We start from the raw sequence: 17,346 nt of genomic DNA on the forward strand, positions 1-17,346 counted from the left end.
CTCCATTATACTAACAGATTATTGTTTGTGTTTAAATGTTTGTCGATTGTATATTGATCTGGCTCTGCTTTTTTGTTGTTGTTAAAAATCAATAAAAAAAATATATAAAAAAAAATGAATAACAATAACTTTGGTTCATCAAATGAATTTACTCAATCCTTGTGGAGAATGACTGCCTTTGAATTGCAGGAAAATACTGACAAGGTTATGGTCTGATCTACGAAGTGGGGGTAGGGTAGTAGCACTACATGCTTCTTTAACATTTGCATACAAAAGGTCTGGTGTTCTGTTTTCCCGTGTAGTGCAGTCAACAAACAGGTGGAAATTTGGGAGAGTGGAATCCAGATCTACATTGTTAAAGTCTCCAGTAATTACCACAAAAGCTTCTGGGTGTTTAGACTGTAACTTAGCAACAGTGGCGTGTATAACGTCACATGCTGCTTCCTTGTCAGCTGACGGTGGTTTTTAGTGATTATGGTGTCATTGTTTGGTGGTAAATTCTGCACAAGACAAGGAGCGTGTGATAAAATTTGTTTTACCTTCCTGGTCGTTGTCTTTAGTACATTACGCCATGTTAAGCATTTAGACTGGCCTGATAGATCGGCCTAGCCTACAGTATCTACAATCCATTCTCGCTTATTGTTAATGCTCCCAAGGACACCTTGACATCTGTACAGATAAATGCAGTCCATCCAAATGTAAAGGAATCTCAAAATGACCAAGATCAGCAAACTGCATTCCCAAGACATCAGGCTGATGAGGTCTGCTGGAAGTTCCACTCCAGAAATACACCACCATCTGAGGTCCACTGGTGTACATGCTACATTGAGCACCATCAGAAGACATTATAAAGAATGAACTTCATGCACACGTAATCCTCTCAAAATAAATTAGTTACCCACTACATACAGTATGACACTATCACAAATGTAAACATGTTGCAACAATGTCATGCGTTGGTTGTGCCTAAAGTGTCAAATATTTATTTAATGTTTTGCCCTTGATTTTAGGGACATTGTTGCAGCCATAGACTACATCACTAGCCATAATGATGAACTGCCCGCAAGTTCAGTGAAAAAACAGCTCTGTTGTGACAGTGGAGTGGACGTCAGTGAGCATTCCATTCGGAGGATCAGGCAAATACTTGAGTGGAAGTATGGGAAAACTCAAAATTGTTCCTTGATCAGAGACAAAAATAAAGAGATACGTCTCCAACAAGCCCAAATATGGATCAACGAGAAGGTGACATTTCACAAAGTCATTTTCACTGATGAAACCACGGTGGTTTTGGATCACTTTGTCATAAGAGTGGCAAACGAGTGTCCAAACCAAAGCTGAAACACCCACAGAAAGTTCATGTTTGGGGAGCAATATCCAGACTGGGACTGGGACCTATTACAATCTTCGAAGGGATAATGGACCCTCTTTGGAAGGGATAATGGAAAGACAGACCCTCTTTGAAGATGCTGTTATATAAAAAAAAAACCTGCCAGTCCCTAGATTATGAAAAACCTCAGAGTCCATCACCACTTTTTCCAGGACAATAACCCGAAACACACTGCTGCAAGCAGAGTCATTGCTACAGAGGGTATAAATTGGGTGAAGACTCCACCAGAATCCACTGATATGAATCCCTTTGAGATGGTGTGTCATGCTCTGAAAGACTAGATTCGTAAAGAAGCAAAACAAACTACAACGTCTGATTTAATTGTTACCATAAATGAATTCTGGTTTGAGGAACAGTAACAGCATGCAACAAGCACATAAATAAATTCTTCCAGCAGTGGTTGAGCATCAGGGTGGACACACGGGAATGTAGCATACATAGGCTAAAGTGTAATGCCATAAAATGAAAATACTGTACATTTCTGACCACTTTCCAATAAACATAAACTTTTTATTGGCATAATCATTTTGGTGTATTTTTGTATTTATTAGATTAAACTGGAACATAATAAAACTGAGTGCTACAGTAATGAGTGTAGCCCCCTATCTATATTTATCAACAATCGAACATGCATGCCAAACATAGATAATAAAATTACTGTGACACCCACTATAGAGGGAATAGTGAATTAGTGAGTGATTTCAGATACAGTATGACTACAGGTGGACACAATGACAAAAAATGCAACTTATAAAATCATATACTGTAAGTAATAATAAATACACAGTTGTGGGATGCAGCCTAAACTCACAATTGCGAGAATTAAACTTGCATTTGTGGGAATTTCGGGGTGAGTGAAACTGGCAAAACCGGTTGGTCCGAAATTCCACCTCACGCCCCATGAATGGAAGATTAAAAGAGATCGACTTATCCAACAAATTTACCCAGAAGTAGTATATATAAAGAAAAAGCGGGGCTATGGTCGAGGGCCGGTTTGTGAATGGGTGGCAGAGCTGGAGAAGGTGAGTGGTAAGAATTACACACCCGTGCGGATTTAGGCTAATGAATGTTTCATTGACTGGTGGTAAGGATAAAGAGGGGAGACAAAAGAGCCTTGGGAGAGTGAGAGCTGAGCTGCACTGAGCCGTGTGTGTGTGTGTGTATGTTGTTTAAAATAAAACCACTGAAAAGTGAGCGAAGTATTAATGGCCAATAAAAGAGCCTTTTTGAGTTGTCTGCCAAGCCTGCCTCCAGTCTCCTAATTTCCCTCACAACCCAAATGTTTGACACAGAACCTTGCGGAACACCAAAGTTTACCTCAGTTTGCATAGTGAAGTCACCATGTACATCTACAAACTGATCAGTCAAATAAGACCTGAGCCAGGAGAGGGCCATTTCCTTAACTACAACAACGTTTTCTAATCTATCAAGGAGAATAGTATGATCAATGGTGTCAAAAGCTGCACTAAGGTCAAGCAACAGAAGCAAGGACACAATACAGATCAGTGGTCAGTAGCACGTCATTTACCACTTTAACCAGCACTGTCTTTGTGCTATAAGGAGGCCTAAATCCTGGCTGATGGTGGGGTGGAAGATTAGACAGACAGGTGCAATCTTAACTGAGCTCCGGGCTCACATTTATTCAGACTACGCTTTTCAGCACACTTCCAAAAGTCAACAAAAACTCGCAGCTTTCGGTCTGTCAGATTCAAGTTCACACTTCTTGGCGTGTGTACGTGTGTGTGTGTGTGTGTGTGTGTGTCGCAAGCTCTGCCAAGTGGTCTTGCACTCTGTGTCTCTCTCAATCATGGATTACGGTAGTCACTGAAAGCACAAACAGACACAAATAAGTAGACTCGTGGGAATGAAAAACCGTGTGTGTGTCTAAATACATCATAATTAATCTAAAGTCTTCCAAAATATTCTATATTTAATCCTGAAATCATAAACTTTGTTCCAATAGTGAAATAATTTATATATTTGTTGTAATGAACAGCATATTTGTTTTTTCTGTTGTATATTCCACTTTTAGATTGCACTAAATCTTCCAAATGTACAATAAATTTGCAGATTATGGAGGAGGACACTGCTGAGAACAATGTCCAGGAGAAACAGCAACCACCACAGTCTACAGCTCTTCTGGATAATACCATTGCAACCAATTCATCAGTGACTGAACAGGTAAATCTCCCCAATCATAGTAGTAGTGTTTGTTAGAGCATCCTCTTTATTTATTTTGTCTACTTTACCACCTGCTGACTGGGTCAAAGTACACTAACTGTGATTTAAATACATCTCCAGTGTATGTGACAACAAAAGTAGAGTACAATGGTATTACGTGAGTGACATTTGAAGTGTTTTTTTATTATCTTTTTTGTTAATACTTTCTATATGGAGTCCCCACAAAGCAGGTTTTAGTCAGGCTGAGAGGAGTTAATGCTATTTTACTGCCATATTTAAGCATTAACTACAAAACAATGTGCATGTACGAATGAATCATTTATTCCAACGTTTTTCAAAATATAATATGAACATGGAAATTATAAACTTCATTCCTATGTTGAAACAAATAATATTTTAGTTTTAACATGTTGAAGCTATTCTACTGCCACAGTAGCAGTAACCACAGAACATTAGACATTAAACATTCAACATGGCAAACATTCAGCTTTTTCGGTTTGTCGAGTGCAGAATGTTTAGTTATTCTTCCTCCATCGTTGAGAGCTTTATTTGTCATAAGTGTATATTAGTTAGCTCTCTGACGGAGAAGATTGCAGCATTTAAGGTGCACGTCCAGACTCTAGAGAGGGTTAATGAGAGTGAGAGCAGTGTAGTTTCTGTAGGGGAAAGTCTGGATGCCTTAGGTGGAATTAGCAATCACCCAACTCCGTCATTTGAGCCCTCACAGCGGGGCGAATGAGTGATGTCTTGGTAGCATAATCGCAAAGCCAAAGCTAATGCTAAGGCTTGCCCACAGGAGCACCAATCCTCTCTGCTTCACGTATCTAACAGGTTTGCTCTCCTAAGTGAAGCACCAGCCAAGAAACCTGAAAGAGCTCTGGTTATAGGAGACTCTATCTTAGGGCACATAAAATTGGGTAGCAGCGCTAGTTAGGTGTATACCGGGAGCCAGGGTGCCGAACATAGCAGGTAATCTTAGAGTCTTAGGCAAGAATAGGTTTTCAACGGTAGCTAATGAGATACACTTTCTTCAGTCAGAGGTTACTAAGAGCAACATCGTAGAGGTGTGTAAATTAGTGAAGGTGATGTCTGATGCAGTAATATGCTCTGGCCCCATCCAAATGTGGCGTGGCGGTGTAGCTTACAGCAGGTTATGGTCACTGAACTGCTGGATGCCCAGGTGGTGCACCAAAAACAATATAGGCTTTGTAGATAATTGGAGTAGTTTTGAGGGCAAGGCTGGCCTGTTAGGGCGGGACGGTGTCCATCCCACTCAGGAAAGTGCTGCTGTCATTTCTTGCATCATAGCACATAGTCTCAGAACAGGCCTAGTTAATCAGTAACAATCCAGAGCCAAGGCCAGGGAGCACACAAGCAGGCTTAACAGACCATCTGCTAGCTGCACTGAGTTGTCACGTAGGGTCCACTATACTGAGACTGTGTCTGTTCCCTGAACTAAACAAAAATGTAGAAATACTCAGAAAGTTTGTTTTAGTGACCTAATTAACATAAAATTAAATCATAGTGAATACACAGTCAACACCTTTGATCTGAAGCTAGGACTGTTAAATAATAGATCGCTTACATCTAAAGTATTTATTGTTAATGAAACTATTACTGATCAGGAGTTTAAAATTTACTGTGTTTAACAGAAACGTGCATTAAACCAAATGAGTGTGTAGCATTAAATGAAGCTAGTCCTCCTGGATACAGTTATATACATCAGTCTAACTGGCAGAGGAGGAGGTGTCGCAGTTATTTATAATGCTAATCTAGTATTCAACACTTTTGAAGTTCTTTTTACTAACATAACATATGTAGCCACAAAAATATGTCTAACCTAGTCGTTTCTTTAGACAAAGCATTAATTGTTGGAGACTTTAATGTTCATTTTGATAACCTGGAAGACGCTCTGAGAATCAGGTTGTGTCCATTCTAGATTTGGTAGTGGTCAATCAGAACATGATAGGACCCACTCATAATGGTGGTCACACTCTTGATCTAATAATGACGTTTGGATTAAATATAGAAAGTATAGTCAAATTTCCACAGTCTGAAGTTCTCAGATCATTATCTCATCTCTTTGAAAATGTGTCTTAATCATAATATATGCACCTTGCCATCGTACCATGTCAAATGTACATTCACGTCAGCTACTGAGTGAGTTTTATCAATAATCTCCTAGAGTTATCAACTATGATAAATCTCCTAGTGATCTACTGTATCAACTAGATCACTGTCTGACCCCACAGAGCTTGATTAGGCAACTAACTGATTGCTTAGAGTCAATGTTCCACTATACAATAATGTAACCCCCTTAAACAAAAAATAATTAGAGAGAAAAAACTAGCATCCTGGTATAATGATAATACACACCTTAAAATAGACCAGTTGAAAATTAGAATGTGAATGCTATCAAACTAAATTGGTAATATTTCAAACAGCATGGAAGGAGAGCCTGCTGAGCTATAGAATATATACAGTCAGGTCCATAAATACTGGGAACAGTGACACAGTTTTGGTAATTTTGCCTCTGTACACCACCACAGTGGATTTGAAATGAAGCAGTCAAGATGTGACTGAAGCATAGACTTTCAGCTTTAATCCAAGGGGTTTAACAAAAATATTGCATTAACCGTTTAGGAATTACAGCCATTTTTTACAGAGTTCCTCCATTTTCACAGGCTCAAAAGTAATGGGACAAACTAATATAATCATAAATATTAGGATTATTTTTATTACTTGGAGGTAAATCCTTTGCAGTCAATGACTACCTGAAGTCTGGACCCCATGGACATCACCAAATGCTGAGTTTCCTCCCTTGAGATGATTTGCCAGGTCTTTACTGCAGCCATCTTCAGTTGCTGCTTGTTTGTGGGTCATTCTGCCTTCAGATTTGTCTTCAGTAAGTGAAAAGCAGCTCAGTTGGGTTGAGGTCAGGTGACTGACTCGGCCATTTAAGGACATTTAATTTCCAAGCTCTTGGGCTGCTTTCACAGTATGTTTTGGGTTGTTATCCATCTGTACTGTGAAGCGCTGTCCTATCAGTTTTGCAGCATTTGACTGAAAGTATAGCTCTGTACACTTCAGAATTCATCCTGCTACTTCTATCAACAGTCACATTATCAATAAACCCCAGTGACCCAGTTCCACTGGCAGCCAAACATGCCCATGCCATAACACTGCCTCCACATGTTTGACAGATGATGTGGTATGCATTGGATCATGAGCCCTTCCTTTCCTTCTCCATACTTTTCTCTTCCCATCATTCTGGTACAAGTTAATCTTGCATCAGAACTGGTCAGGCTTTTTTTTAGAGGTTTTTAGCAAAATCTAATCTGGCCTTTGTGTTCTTGAGTGTTACCAGCGGTTTGCATCTTGAGGTAAACCGTCTGTATTTACATTCATGAAGGTGGCTCTTGATTGTAGACTTTGACAATGATAGGCCTACCTCCTCCAGAGTGTTCCTGACTTGGCTAGATGTTGTGAAGGGGTTGTTCTTCAATAAGAAAAGAATTCTGCAATCATCCACTTTAGTTGTTTTCTGTGGTCTCCCAGGCCTTTTGGTGTTGCTGAGCTCGCCAGTGCATTCCTTCTTTTTAAGAATGTACCAAATTGTTGATTTGGCCCTCCTAAAGTTTCTGCTATCTCTCTGATAGGTCTGTTTTGGTTTTTCAGCCTAATGATGGCCTAATTCACTTGCATCAACACCTCTTTGGACGGCATATTGAGAGTTCCCATGAACAGCTACCAAATGCAAATTCAACACTTGGAATCCCTGTGAAAATGGAGGAACTCTGTAAAAAATGGCTGTAATTCCTAAACGGTTAATGCAATATTTTTGTTAAACCCCTTGAATTAAAGCTGAAAGTCTACGCTTCAGTCACATCTTGACTGCTTCATTTCAAATCCACTGTGGTGGTGTACAGAGGCAAAATTACCAAAACTGTGTCACTGTCCCAATATTTATGGACCTGACTGTATAGCCAATCACAATCTCTCAACCATGTGTGTTTTAAAAAAGACTAGAACACAGAATCTCTTCTAATGAAAACTCTAGGTAATTTCATTATCTGTTTGTGTTACCCATAATGCACTGCAAGTGGAAAATGTACCAGTCATGTTTAATGTCTTCATACAAAATCGCTAGTCCTTTTAGCTAGCAGGTTATTAGCGCTATACAGGCTACAATAAGTATGGAATAAAATATGACAGGGTGGTGTGATGAAGCGGAGTTACTGCCCTTAAGTTGATTATTTTCCTATAACAGTAAGTTACAACTTTACCTCTAACTGTTACAATGTTCTGACACTGGATACTCCTTCACTAGTGTGAACAACTTTTGAGCTAAATGTTTGATAAGTGTACTCCTGTGCTAGCTGCAGCGCCCCCTAGTGTCCAGTTCATGTCTGTCAATTTAGGACACAGCCACAGTGTAGTGACAAGAACCTCATCAGAAAGAGGTGTCTTTGTGATTCCATTGTGTGTGTGTGTGTGTGTGTGTGTGTGTGTGAGGAGATGTGTACTCTAGAGAAATTATGTGGGGAATGTTTGTAAAGCTCAAGTCGATTTCATGAATCAGAGAGAAGAAAAACGCGCTTGCAGGCAAGAGTAATCTCATTACGCACACACACACACACTGTGTTTATATGGTATAAGAACATGCTGGAATGTGTAATATGTGATCAGACAGAGAATACTCGTTTCTAATTGGATGCCTCTAAAGTAGATTTAGGTTCTAAATCACTGTAATTATGTGAATTGTAACCCCCGGCAACAAGCTTAAACATGTAGTTACAGATCCCTGAACAACAATCAGAAATATGAATGAAACTGATCTAAAGGCTACAAATGATTCTCAAGAGAAAATATTTTAAATAGTGACAAATTTAATTGAGTGACTTTTTAAAAAAATAATTTCAATCTTTAAATTCTTTTATTCTGTTGGCAGATCAGTGGTTCTATGTAAAGAAATGCTTGAAAAAATAAAACATATCCATTAAATTAAAAAAGTAAAATAAAAAAAGAAAATAATAGTGAAATAAAAAAATACAGAAAATAATAAATAATAAAATAATAATTTCAAACAAAAAATGGCTCTTAATGGAAATCAGTATCAATATGCTTCTAAACAGCATGAGCTAGGGCTCTAATATAGATATCTATGATGTCAATAAGAAACACACACACAGTCACACACACAGAGGAGTTTACTGGAGTTTAGAGCCAATGGAGGGGGCACAAACTTTATATGACTCTAATCTGACAGGGCTTTATCACTGATGTGTGTGTGTGTGTGTGTGTGTGTGTTCCGGTTTAAGTGAAAGTCAAAGTCCATTTTGTGGAATAAGGAAGCAAATCATTAGCAGGAGAGAAACACAGTAAGTATGTAAATGTAAAGCTCTAATATGTGAATGTTGTGAATGTGCACTAGATGAAGAACAGTTCAGTTGATTTGTACTGAAGCTGTAACTTCCACAGTTTACTGTAGGAGCTGATTTCCCTGTAAGTGAAGCGTGTGATGATACAGGGTTAGATTTAACACCGCCATGTTGGAGTGAAGTAAATATGTGTCTTGCAGTGTTTCTCTCTCTAATGAAGCGCTGGAGCGTGAGGCGTCTCTTCCAATTGGGGAAAATCGCTAGTTCTTTTAAAATGGTGTCACTGGGCTCAGTGCTTCATTTGGAAATCTGCAACTTTTTGTAGATTTGAGTCCCTGTACTCCCTAAAAGCCTGAATGACTGGACGTGGGATGTTAAGGCCATTGAATTGCTGCCAGTCAGTGTCACTTTCAAAGCCATGCGCAGGTTGACAGCGTTTAGCCTCCTTGTAAGAGCTTCTAAAAACCTTCCACAATCAGGCTAGCGTTATCACTGCTAGTTGTGGGAACGGTCACCAAACTGCTTCATCAGTGACCTTCAAATTCTCTTTCTCTCTCTCTGTGTGCATGTGTGTGTAGGTTTACAGGTGTAATCTGTAGGAGGAGACATGACCTCCAACATGAGTGTGTCTGTGAACCAGGACTTAAAGAAAGATGAGAGGTGAGTGAAGGGTGTGACTCAGTGAAAAACAGAAATGTTCTCACATTCACCAACACTAAACAGATCAGACTCTGATGTGTTTCTGTGAAAAGCGACTAGTGAATAGTTTAATTCAGCAGCTTTGTCTCAAGATGTTCAAAACCAGCTGATGATTAGTGACATTAAGCTCGTGAGCAACACGTCTAACCCCAAGTTGTCCCTGTAGCTGGATAAAGTATGAAGGTTAAAGAATCGTATCAGTGTTAATAAGGAATATCGTCAGATTTTAACTACAGTTGAATTATTCAGTATTGCTGCAGAACAGTAATAATGATGCAGTGGTTGTGTGTGTTTAGTCTGATTCAGGGTGAGAGATCAGACTCACCTGAACCCAGCTGTGTGTCCATGAAGAGTGACCTCTCAATGGATCATCGAATATTCTTTAGAGACACAGACTGTGCTACTGATCTGAGGTGAGGACAGTTTAATGTATGAGTGCAGTGTTTTATCACTCACACTCTCATAATCAAACATCTCTCAAATATCTGTGTATTCACTGCTTTGTGTTTGTAGTTATGAATATGATTTATAGTTCCTGTTAAAAAGTGTCTTGTTTGTTCACAGACTGCAGAAGAATAAATCAAAAATCACTGAGAAGAGTCATTTGGAGGCCATATTCAAGGTGTGTGTGTGTGTGTAACTTTTCCTAATCCCAGCATTTTAATTAATATCTCTATCTGTCTGCTGCCAGAGATTTGAGTAATCATTACACCTATTCCACTCTCACTGCAATGTGACAGAACAAAATACTGAGCAACACTAAGAGAGAACACGAGTGTATTGTGATTTCCTCATTGGTTTCAAATACATAGAAATACTCCATGACTCTCCTTCATTATTTTGCTCGTCTGTGCCCTCAGCTGAAAACAGTTTGTCTGGATGCCACCTATTGAATAGGCCTGGAATACACGATTGTAAACTCCCAAAGCTCTATTTAGTCCAAAACTTTTAATTAATTATTCATCTGCTTATAGAAGTTTTATGATTAATCATAGAAAACTGTAGTTTTATATTTTCAGTAATATAAGGTTTTCAGTAATGAACACATACTCATGTAACATTATAGTGTTTTTGTATTTTTTTCTTTCTTTCGGTTTAATTCAGGATCTGGAGCACAAAGTCATCACTCTGTTAAAGAATGAGCTGAAGAGATTTAAGAAGCTCCTGAGTCCAGATTACCCAGCATGCTCTGAGAGGGAGGTGGAGGATGAGGAGGATCAGAGCAGTGTCAGAGAGGGAGCGCTGAAGATCACACTGCACGTCCTGAAGAACATGAACCACACAGATCTCGCTAACACACTGCAGAACAGTAAGAGCTCATGGGGTTATAACATCACTTTAACTTTAGAGGAAGGAAACTGCTGTAAATTTATTAAACACATCATAATGATGTGCTTTTATCAACAGAATATAATAACAGATCAGTTCTGACATTACATGCTATACAGATATGAAAATATCAATAGTCAACAGAGATGATCATAGAGTTTACATTGTATTCTTCTTTTTATCAGGATTTGTCGTGTACCATCGAAAACTCAAATCCAAACTGAGAGAGAAATGTAAAAGAATTAATGAAGGAATCTCACAGCATGGAAGCTCAGCACTTCTGAATGAGATCTACACAGATCTCTACATCACAGAGGGTTGGAGTGGAGACGTCAATAATGAACATGAGGTGAGACAGATTGAGACAGTGTCCAGGAGACCAGCAACACAGGAGACACCCATCAAATGTAATGAGCTCTTTAAAGACAAGTCCATCAGAAGTGTGCTGACTAAAGGAGTAGCTGGAATTGGAAAAACAGTCTCTGTGCAGAAGTTCATTCTGGACTGGGCTGAAGGAAAAGCAAATCAGGATGTCACCTTCATGTTTCCACTTCCCTTTAGAGAGCTGAATTTGATGAAGCAGAAAAATCTCTGTCTGGTGAAACTTCTTCATCACTTTTTCCCAGAAATAAATAAATTACAATTAATAGACTGTAATATTCACAAAGTGATATTCATCTTTGATGGTCTGGATGAGTGTCGACTTCCTCTAAATTTCCAGAAAAATAAGAGATTGTCTGATGTTACAGAGTCAGCCTCAGTGGATGTTCTGCTGACAAACCTCATCAAGGGGAATCTGCTTCCCTCTGCTCTCCTCTGGATAACTTCTCGACCTGGAGCAGCCAATCAGATCCCTCCTGAGTGTGTAGACCAGGTAACAGAAGTAAGAGGGTTCAGTGATCCTCAGAAAGAGGAGTACTTCAGGAAGAGGATCAGTGATCAGAGCCTGGTCAATAAAATCATCACACACATGAAGTCTTCAAGAAGCCTCTACATCATGTGCCACATCCCAGTCTTCTGCTGGATTTCAGCCACTGTTCTAGAGAGAATGTTGGGTGAAGCAGAGAGTGGAGAGATCCCCAAGACTCTGACTCAAATGTTCACACACTTCCTGATCTTTCAGATCAAACACAAGGACCAAAAGTACCATCAGAAATGTGACCCTGATCCACGGAAGACCAGAAAGAGTATCCTGGCTCTGGGAAAACTGGCTTTCCAACAGCTGGAGAAAGGAAACCTGATCTTCTATGAGGAAGACCTGAGAGAGTGCGGCATTGATGTCAGAGAAGTGTCAGTGTACTCAGGAGTGTGTACCCAAATCTTCAGAGAGGAGTTTGGGCTTCACCTGGGGAAGGTGTTCAGCTTTGTACATCTGAGTGTTCAGGAGTTTCTGGCTGCTTTATACGCATTTCTCTCTTTCATTAACAAAAAGAATGCAACACATCAAACCTGGTTTGGTCTTTTAACCAAATCAAACATGTCTAATTTTCTGAGAAGTACAGTGGACAAGGCCTTACAGAGTGAGAATGGACACCTGGACCTGTTCCTCCGCTTCCTTCTGGGTCTCTCACTGGAGTCCAATCAGACTCTCTTACGAGGCCTAATGCCCCAGACAGGAAGCAGCTCTCACTACAAACAGGAAACAGTCGAGTACATCAAGGAGAAGATCAGGGAGAATCCATCTCCAGAGAAATCCATCAATCTGTTCCACTGTCTGAATGAACTGAATGATCATTCTCTAGTACAGGAAGTACAGCATTACCTGAAAAGTAAAGATGACAATCGTCTCAGTGGAGTCAGACTCTCTCCTGCTCAGTGGTCAGCTCTGGCGTTTGTGTTGCTGAACTCAGACGAGAATCTGGATGAGTTTGATTTGAGTAAATATCACAGATCAGATGCATGTCTTCTGAGGCTGATGCCAGTGGTCAAAGCATCCAGAAAAGCTGTGTAAGTAATTTTAAAATCATTTCATAAATGTATTCCTAACTACCTAAATGTAGTATTTATTATTTTAAATGAACACTAATGATGCTGCACTGATGAGGATAATGCTTATCATTAATTACTCTAATCAGTTCACTGTTATTATGTATGTAAGGAGAATGAGGGAGCGTATTGAGGAGAGCATCATTAAATAAATAGCTATTTTTTCTCTTTGGTTAAGTGCTTTTTTCTGCTTAACTTTGTACATTTAAATACCAAATCTAATTACTGAGGGAAAATAAGATTGTTTTAACTTTGAATTTATTCAACACTCAAAGGCAAATTCATTTAAAAACACAAAACAATCATAATAAGGTAAAATGTGCATAAAAAATATATATAGATCTAAGATATAACAGTAAAAGAGAGAAAATGTATTAATTTATTGAGAAAAACATGACAGAAAAGTCAGGTTTCAACCCTTTAAACACACGTTGGCTTGAAATGTGATAATACATAATTAGTACATATATACAGGTAATTTAATAGATAAAAACACAGATATTCATACACTGTTTTAACTGCAGGTCTGGACTGCATGATATAGCATGAATATTGTATTTTATAGTGAAAAACTCAATCCTAGAAAATCTGCAGACCCCGATGGTTTAGATGCTTACTTCTTAAACCTCCTGCTGCTAAAAGGTGGAGAACCCTGTCATCTTAATAACTATAGGCCTACACCCAAATTATCAGCTCTTGCCCAAACACTAGAACTTTTAATAAGCGAACAATTAAAGGAACATTTATAGAGTGAATACATGACTACATGAACACCAGTCTGCTTTTAGAAAACGCCATAGCACAACTACTGCTGCTGTGAAAGTAGTTAATGATATTGTCACGGCCTTAGACAAGAAACAACACTGTGTTTGACTTTTCATTGATATGTGGAAGGTGTTTGATAGCGTTGACCGTTCTATTCTGCTGCAGAGGTTGACTGACTCAGGGCTGTCCAGTCGAGCTGTTACTTGGTTTTCACATTATTTGTTGGATAGGACTCTGTGTTCAGGCTGATGGTTTGTTTTCTAATGTGTTGTCTGTCCATAAAGGGGTGCAACAGTGGGACCACTTTTATTCTTTATTTATATAAATTATTTAGGAAGAAAAGTTGATTACGCAAATATGCACTTTTTATGCTGATGATATGATGTTATTTATTGCTGTGCTCCTGTTTTTGCTGAAGTGATAAATAAACTTCAAAAAGCTTTTAAGGAAATAGAATCCCAATTCAAATCATTAAAATTATTTCTAAATGCAGATAAAACTAAAATGATGGTCTTTACAATGACACATGCATCTCTCTAATTTAACACACTCCATTCTTAATGGGAAGAAAATTCATTCAAACCCCATCCCTTTTTACATTTCCATGTTTTTACCAGTGTTGCCAAATTAGCGACTTTGTTGCTAGATTTAGTGACTTTTCAGACCCCTTTAGCGACTTTTTTCCAAAAAAGTGACTAGTGACAAATCTAGTGACTTTTTGGACGAACCTTAGCAACTTTCCAAATGTCACCAGTACTGTCCTGCGCGAGCACGAGGTCTTGCTTCCCTGCTGCAGTCACACCCCTCTGTGCGTCTGCTCTGTTCAGTGAGTGGCTGAGAGACGAGCAGCGCATTCCGTTGACCGCACAGCAGCTGACATAGATGAGAATGAACTGCGCATGTGCACGCTGTGTTGCCACAGACCAATCACTTACCAGCTTCTCCTTTGTATTAAATCTGAAAAATTATTGTGACCGTTTATTCTTGTCATGCACTTATATTACTCACTACCACAGGGCTTTAGTTCATTCCAGTTTTTGAACTCAGTGAATTCAGATAGTTTATCTAGAGACTGTACACTGTACTTATTCAAACACAACAATAAACTTCATTAAACTCATATACACATATAAAAAACATATATACATAATACAAATATAAAAAGTGCATACACAATACAAATATAAATACATATACACACACAGCTAGAACATTACACACATTCAAATAGTAACATGTCACACTCTAAAATATATTCCCAAAACTATAGAAAAGAATGAGAGCTGATCCCTGAATTTAAGGGGTGGCTGAAGCTCTATGTGGGCAATGACACAAGGGCTTACTGTCTGTACTGCAAGACAGAATTTTGTGCCGAGTTATCTGACACTAAAAAGCATGCATCAACCTAGAAGCACAATGAAAAGTTCAAGCCTTATAATCAAGCCAAGCAATCTACATTGCCATTTTGTCCAAAAAACACTGACTCTTTAAAACAGGCAGAGGCAACAATGGCAATGGCTATAGCAGAGCACTGCTCCATTTTCTCTTGTGACCACATTGGTAAAGCATGCAAAGCTGCTTTTCCAGATTCCAGTGCAGCCAAACATTTTCGGATGCACCGTACCAAGTGTACTGAAATGATCCATGGGGTGTTGGCACCATATTTCCTTAAAAGATTGGTGGCTGATATTGGTGACAGCAAATACAGCCTCCTTCTTGATGAAAGCACTGATGTAAGTGTCTCAAAGCACCTTGGGATTGTAATTCGGTATTTTAGTGAGGACAAGGCAAATGTGGTGGCTACCTACCTAGGCCTTGTTGAGCTGGAGGGAGGGGATGCTAGAACAATAGCCAGAGCAGTTCTAGATTTTCTTGGGAAGTGTGGTCTCAAGAGGGAGAACTTGCTTGGCATTGGCACAGATAATGCATCTGTAATGACAGGAGTGTACAATGGTGTGCACAAAATTGTGAGGGAGGAGAGTGACTTAAAACATCTAGTCCTTATCCGCTGTGTGTGTCACTCGCTACAGTTAGCTGTAAGCTCTGCCTCCAAAAACACTCTTCCACGTAGCGTGGAATGTCTTGTTAGAGAAACCTATAATTGGTTCTCTATTTCTCCAAAGCGCAGAGAGGCATACAAGGCCGTCTATCAGACAATAAACTGTGGGGAGAAGCCTTTACTGATAACAAAGGTCTTTGCCACACGCTGGCTTTCCATAGAGCCTGCTGTGTCCAGAATCCTGGATCAGTGGGAGGAGTTAAAATTGCATTTCAGTCTCACCATGTTGAGTGAGCACTGTTACATGGCAGATGTTCTACATTCCATGTACAGTGACCCACAGAACCTCCTGTATCTCACTTTTTTAAAATCTATAATTAGTGAGGTGCAGTCTGCTGTTAAGGCTTTTGAGGGGGAAACAGTCGGATCCGCTCAAGCTGCTTGACTGTTTAATGAGGCTTATAAAGTCTGTCTGCAGCAAAGTCATTAATCCGATGGCAAAAATTGATGTCCTTAAAGAGCCAATAGAGGGACACATTTCTCCCAAACCATATCTTGGCTATATATTTGAGTCCAAGGCAGCACAGCTGAACCTCTCTCCCGAGGAGGAGGACTGTGTGCGAAGAAGATGTGTGAACTACACCATCTCCTTAGCAAATGAATTGAGAGCAAGGCTCCCAGATAATATGGAGATACTGCAGCACATGTCTTTGTTCCATGTGGGGGAGACACTAAACCACAACAAGAGCCTTACAGACATGGCAAAACTTGCAGACCTGTTAGGATATTGCCCGGCCACAACTGATAAAACTATTAATCAGTGGAGGTCTATTCACCTTCAGAAATGGGAGGAAACAACAAACACTTTGGCATTCTGGGCTGAAGTTAAGAAGTATAGAGCTTCAGCAGGCATAAACCCATATGAAGACTTGGCTTCTGTTGCAGTTTCTGTCCTCTCCCTCCCACACTCAAATGCTGAGGTAGAGAGGCTGTTCAGTCAAATGGGTGTCATTACAAACAAACTCAGGAACCGCATGTCCCTGCAGACCCTCAGCTCTATTCTGTATATTAGATATGGTTTGAGGTTGGCTGGAGATGCATGTTATGAGCACAAACTGCCTGATAAAGTGCTGCAGCTCTTTGGCACTTCAGCTGCCTATTCATTTAAGTCCTGTCCAGGTTCTAGCTCATCCTCTGCATCCAATATCACCCCACAGGAGGAGAGCACTGAGGGTATGGATCTTGTGGATGATGACGAATTCTGTCTCAGCATTCTCATGGAGTGATCTGGAATCAGAATCACAAAAGTTGTTAAATAATGTTTTTCTTTCACATACAATGAATTTGCTTTGGTTTTGTGAGGCAGGCTGACTTAAAAAAAAAAAAAAAAAATTTTTTAAATCTTTTTCATTTGCTATGTATGTAGTGTTCGTTATCTCCGTTCAGTTAAATTATCATATTATAATAATAGAGTATTTGAGCATAGATTGACTCCATTTTATGACAATTTCAATCTGTTGATTAAAATGCAATTTTTAGTATTCACATTTTTTGTAAATATGCACATAGTTCATTTGTAAATGTGCACAGTATTTTATTATAATATTATTATTATTATT

General features: G+C 39.2%; 1 protein-coding gene, 1 long non-coding RNA gene and 1 pseudogene across 2 annotated transcripts in view; all 3 read left to right on the forward strand.

Moving 5' to 3' along the window:
- The window catches only part of LOC113523756 (uncharacterized), a 507,872-nt gene that overhangs the window by 367,346 nt on the left and 123,180 nt on the right, over nt 1–17,346 (forward strand). The gene's annotated exons all lie outside the window — the stretch shown is intronic.
- On the forward strand, nt 715–1,819 carry LOC128318597 (uncharacterized; annotated as a pseudogene).
- On the forward strand, nt 8,895–10,061 carry LOC128318603 (uncharacterized). Its single transcript, XR_008302013.1, has 3 exons — nt 8,895–8,949; nt 9,528–9,609; nt 9,945–10,061. It is a non-coding gene; the product is annotated as an uncharacterized LOC128318603 (long non-coding RNA).

Source organism: Pangasianodon hypophthalmus, chromosome 1 (genome assembly GCF_027358585.1).
Source record: "Pangasianodon hypophthalmus isolate fPanHyp1 chromosome 1, fPanHyp1.pri, whole genome shotgun sequence".
NCBI lineage: Eukaryota > Metazoa > Chordata > Actinopteri > Siluriformes > Pangasiidae > Pangasianodon > Pangasianodon hypophthalmus.